The sequence below is a fragment of the Leptodactylus fuscus genome, chromosome 2, assembly GCF_031893055.1.
Source record: "Leptodactylus fuscus isolate aLepFus1 chromosome 2, aLepFus1.hap2, whole genome shotgun sequence".
NCBI lineage: Eukaryota > Metazoa > Chordata > Amphibia > Anura > Leptodactylidae > Leptodactylus > Leptodactylus fuscus.
The window spans coordinates 282,493,978-282,499,734 of NC_134266.1; the positions used below are offsets into that span (position 1 = coordinate 282,493,978).

The 5,757-nt window shown below is 44.8% G+C and overlaps 1 protein-coding gene and 1 pseudogene across 1 annotated transcript in view; one reads left to right on the plus strand and one right to left on the minus strand.

Moving 5' to 3' along the window:
* The window catches only part of LOC142196122 (uncharacterized), a 783,446-nt pseudogene that overhangs the window by 346,621 nt on the left and 431,068 nt on the right, over positions 1–5,757 (plus strand).
* Positions 1–5,757, minus strand: part of LOC142196125 (uncharacterized) — a 267,316-nt gene that overhangs the window by 203,833 nt on the left and 57,726 nt on the right. The window lies entirely within an intron of this gene.

The following is a 5,757-nucleotide window of genomic DNA, read 5'->3' on the forward strand; positions in this document are numbered from 1 at the left end:
TGTCTTGCTAAAAATTTTTTTTATCTGAGAGTCCTCAACCTGCGAGAAAACAAGGACAAGTGTGTATAAATTCCCATCTTACATGTAGTAGAACATCTCACTAGTTCAGAATTCTCAAGGACTTCTAGTATGTAACGGAAGAGACTTATAGTAAATTAGCGTTACCCGCAACTTCACTCCCTGCGCCAATCACCTCTTACACAGGCCCACATTTCCCCGCCCACCTTTCCCGCGCATGCGCAGCAACGTCGAGCCAGTTTTTTCGTTGTGCCGCACTCAAGCCCACCACTGCCATCCACGCACAGCATCCGGTACCTGGCCGTGGCACGCTACAACATCCCCCGCCAGTGCAACACATACCAACTCCCCCAGGTGGCCTCACTACCTATTCCCTCCCACCATCCCTATCCCCCTCTAACGCCCCCCTCTCAAAGCACCCCCCCAGGACCCCCTGCCTTATACCCCCCCCCCCCCCCAATCCACCACCCGAACCCCCTTTATATTCCATTTCTTTTGTAGCCATTCTTGGCTCAAAAAAAAAAAAAAAAAAAAAAGAAAAAAAAAAAGGGCTGCATTTCTGCAACTTGGGGCCTTAGCCTAAAAGGGTTTTATGAAACTTAGGATGGATCGTCCATTGAAGATGTCGATCCCTGTTAGGGCAAGTTCACACACTGTTTTTTTGGTCAGGATTTTGAGGCTGTATCCAACTCAAAACCCTGATCAAAAACATGGCTCCCATTGAAATCAATGGGAGCCGGTCAGTCAATGGGAGCGACATTCTCATTCTTCAGGCAGAGTCGCCTCACAATTCGGCCTGAAGACACTCCCTTCTCTGGACTAGGCTCATTCATTGGCCTCCGCATCAGGTCCTGATCCAAAAAACCCCATGTGAATTTACCCTTACAGGCCATGTGGTGTCACATTCATCAGTCTGAGCTACGATACCAAGCATAGCCATTGCACAAATGTACATCGCTGTACTTAGAGGCAAATACTTAGAGGCTGCAGGACTCACTCAAACACGGCATCTTCTGGAAACAGCTAATCTTCCGGGGCAACTCATAAATTTCATATGGTCATAAATGTACCAACACAATATAGGTGACATATTATAGCTGCACAGTGCAGACTATAAAAACAAAGCCCGTAAGGAAGTCTCTCAAACACAGTTTTTCTCTAATTCCACCCCATTCTGAATTTTTTTTTCCTGCTTTTCAGTCCTTTGTACAGAACGTTGAATGGCGGCATTATCAAGTACAATCTGTCCAGAAACATTAAACCCTAAGACTACTGAAATCTAAAACTACAAAATTCTAAGGTGGACTTTGTATCGCTCATGTCTGTATAACGGATTACTGATAATATGATATATTTACCGGTCACTGCTACCCTAATTCCCCAAAAATAAGACACCCCCCCCCCCTTCACCTTCTGGACCACCTACAACCGGCAGTCAAGACGGTGCTCCGCTAAGGAATCGCAGGCATGACTGCCGATTGTTCCCCGTTCCAGCCGCTGCATAAGACATCCCCAAAAAAAATAAGACAGGTCATATATTTCGGAAGAGAATTTAATATAAGACACTGTATTTTGGGGGAAACAGGGTATCACTTCTATACAGGATACAGACTGCAATGTACCACATACACCAGACTGTTCTCATCTTCAAGACCACAAAGTCATACAGGAGCGTTCGCACTACAGCGCCGACAGATAGGATAGCAGGCGGTTGTGGCAAGAGGGTGTGGCAGAATAATGGAGCATAAAACCTTATAACAGAATTCAATGGCGCATTAGACGACCTTAGGTGCAGCCACTGCCGATGTCATCGGAGCACACAGTTTCTAATGGCGGAGATATTAGTCATGTGACTTTACATTGACTCTGAAGTGAGTGACAGGAGTCGCCATCTGACTGGGAGCCAAAAACTGACTTACCCCAATTAATCTGTTTATAACCTAATATTATCATGTCCTGTGCCCTACAGCAGCCAGGGGTCATACGATTGGTTCAATCCTGCCTGTAATGTGGAGAGACTGCCCCCTGCTGGTGTGATTAGGTGCAGACCATCACATAGGACGTTCAGTCACCTCTAGTAGTGATACAAGGACACTAACAGCTTAGTGATACACATAGGAAACCCCGACACTGCCATATGTGCGGTCCGTCATGGCAAGTGGACAACTAGTACCAGAGGATAACGCTCGTTATAGCCGGGCCTGTCGTCTGGATACAAGATGAGATACGGCAGGACATGGAGGTATATACAGGCTCTGTATGGTATATAGCAGTACATTTACCACACATGTTACACCTGTAGTCTGGATACAAGATGAGATACGGCAGGACATGGAGGTATATACAGGCTCTGTATGGTATATAGCAGTACATTTACCACACATGTTACACCTGTAGTCTGGATACAAGATGAGATACGGCAAGACATGGAGGTATATACAGGCTCTGTATGGTATATAGCAGTACATTTACCACACATGTTACAGGCCTGTAGTCTGTATACAAGATGAGATACGGCAGGACATGGAGGTATATACAGGCTCTGTATGGTATATAGCAGTACATTTACCACAGATGTTACACCTGTAGTCTGTATACAAGATGAGATACGGCAGGACATGGAGGTATATACAGGCTGTGTATGGTATATAGCAGTACATTTACCACAGATGTTACACCTGTAGTCTGGATACAAGATGAGATACGGCAGGACATGGAGGTATATACAGGCTGTGTATGGTATATAGCAGTACATTTACCACACATGTTACACCTGTAGTCTGGATACAAGATGAGATACGGCAGGACATGGAGGTATATACAGGCTGTGTATGGTATATAGCAGTACATTTACCACAGATGTTACACCTGTAGTCTGGATACAAGATGAGATACGGCAGGACATGGAGGTATATACAGGCTCTGTATGGTATATAGCAGTACATTTACCACACGTTACACCTGTAGTCTGGATACAAGATGAGATACGGCAGGACATGGAGGTATATACAGGCTCTGTATGGTATATAGCAGTACATTTACCACAGATGTTACAGGCCTGTAGTCTGTATACAAGATGAGATACGGCAGGACATGGAGGTATATACAGGCTGTGTATGGTATATAGCAGTACATTTACCACAGATGTTACAGGCCTGTAGTCTGTATACAAGATGAGATACGGCAGGACATGGAGGTATATACAGGCTGTGTATGGTATATAGCAGTACATTTACCACAGATGTTACACCTGTAGTCTGGATACAAGATGAGATACGGCAGGACATGGAGGTATATACAGGCTGTGTATGGTATATAGCAGTACATTTACCACAGATGTTACAGGCCTGTAGTTTGGATACAAGATGAGATACGGCAGGACATGGAGGTATATACAGGCTGTGTATGGTATATAGCAGTACATTTACCACACGTTACACCTGTAGTCTGGATACAAGATGAGATACAGCAGGACATGGAGGTATATACAGGCTGTGTATGGTATATAGCAGTACATTTACCACAGATGTTACACCTGTAGTCTGTATACAAGATGAGATACGGCAGGACATGGAGGTATATACAGGCTCTGTATGGTATATAGCAGTACATTTACCACACATGTTACACCTGTAGTCTGGATACAAGATGAGATACGGCAGGACATGGAGGTATATACAGGCTCTGTATGGTATATAGCAGTACATTTACCACAGATGTTACAGGCCTGTAGTTTGGATACAAGATGAGATACGGCAGGGAATGGAGGTATATACAGGCTGTGTATGGTATATAGCAGTACATTTACCACACATGTTACAGGCCTGTAGTTTGGATACAAGATGAGATACGGCAGGACATGGAGGTATATACAGGCTCTGTATGGTATATAGCAGTACATTTACCACAGATGTTACACCTGTAGTCTGGATACAAGATGAGATACAGCAGGACATGGAGGTATATACAGGCTCTGTATGGTATATAGCAGTACATTTACCACAGATGTTACACCTGTAGTCTGGATACAAGATGAGATACAGCAGGACATGGAGGTATATACAGGCTCTGTATGGTATATAGCAGTACATTTAGCATAATTGTTACAACTCAATTGTGTCAAAGTTTTGAGTCCTAAAATTCACCTTAAAGAAAGTCTATCACCTCCCCCGGCCACTGCTATAATGCTGTACAAGTCAGTCTGTACCTTTGATATATAGATAGCACTCCCTGAGGATGTGTGTGCAAAGTAGTTTCAACTAATATGCAAATGAGGGCCACAGAGCATGGGGGCGTTGTCAATCCCTGAGCACAGCTGCATCATTAGTAACCACTCTCTGACTTTTTGTCCAGCCCCTGGGGAGTAGAAGATTCACATCATACAGCATACTACACATGTGTGGCGCTCAGTAACGTCAGTGCCTGTATGATGCCGATCCTCAATAGCCTACAGGCTGAACAAGAAGCCAGAATGAGAGTGGTTAATGATGACACAGTTGTGCTTGGTGCTGCACCAGGGATGGTGATAGATTCCCTTTACCTTGTGATTCCACTAATGTCAGATACATTACTCATGTCCTGGACTGCAGTCGCCTATTTTTGCCGCCTTTTTGTGAAATGGGCTTTACATAACCGTATTGTAAATTGTTACCCCAGATAGGCCACACCCACTATCCCTGACAATACAGTAAAGTGAGGAATCTGCTGTAAAATCCTCCAGAATAGACACAAACACCTGATCCATTTTACACACAGAGGCGGAAACTTACAAGAAGGGGCAGAATAAGGGCCCCTTCACACGAAGTTTACGCTCTGTGTATTTTGTACATTTTACACATGTAAAAATACACGTGTAAAATGTAGTTAGCCATTCAGTTCAATGGCATGGTCGTATAACGCGCGTCTATTTGCATGTGTTTTTGCATGTGCAAAAAGACGCACGTTATACGACCCTGCCATTGAACTCAATGGCTAACTACATTTTACACGTGTATTTTTACATGTGTAAAATGTACAGAATACACGGAGCGTAAACTCCGTGTGAAGGGGCCCTTAGAAGGAAAAGGTACAAGAGGCAGTGACTGGAGCAGCATTGCTGGGGTCTCTACAGTTACCATGCTGGGAGTTGTAGTCCTGCAGGAGCGGTAAGATGGAAGTGTTCCTGCGGCTCTGTACAACCGCCATCATCTCCTGACAGCCTGCGGCTGGGGGTTGTAGTCTCTGACTAGCCGGCTACTGTAATGTGTACAGGGCACAGGTCTATCCAGTAGTGAGGTGAATGCACTGACCTGCAGGTTAATAGCGCCCCCCACTGACACCGCTCACACAGCCACAGAGTCAGAGCAGGAGGAAGAGCCGGTCATGTGATAGCAGGAAGGGGCGGAGCTAGCTAGTGACTGACAACTGAGCTGTGTGTGCAGGTGTCAGGTAGTCAGACTACAGATTTACTGAGATTGGGCGGGACAGTCCATGCAGTGGTGATCTATATGATCTGAGCTGCAGTAGTGCAGACACAGGGGTCAGAATGTAATGAAAGACCCCCCACCAAAAAAAAAAAAATTTATTAAAAATAAGCCTCCCATAAAGTGGCCGTTCCCTGCACCAGTCGGGGCTCTTAATAAGACATCTATAATATGACTATGTTAGAGGATTACGCCGGGGTCCGGAGGGTGACTTTACATCTAAATATGTGAATTTGGTATTGGGAGCAATTGTTGAATTTGACTAATTTCTCAGCTT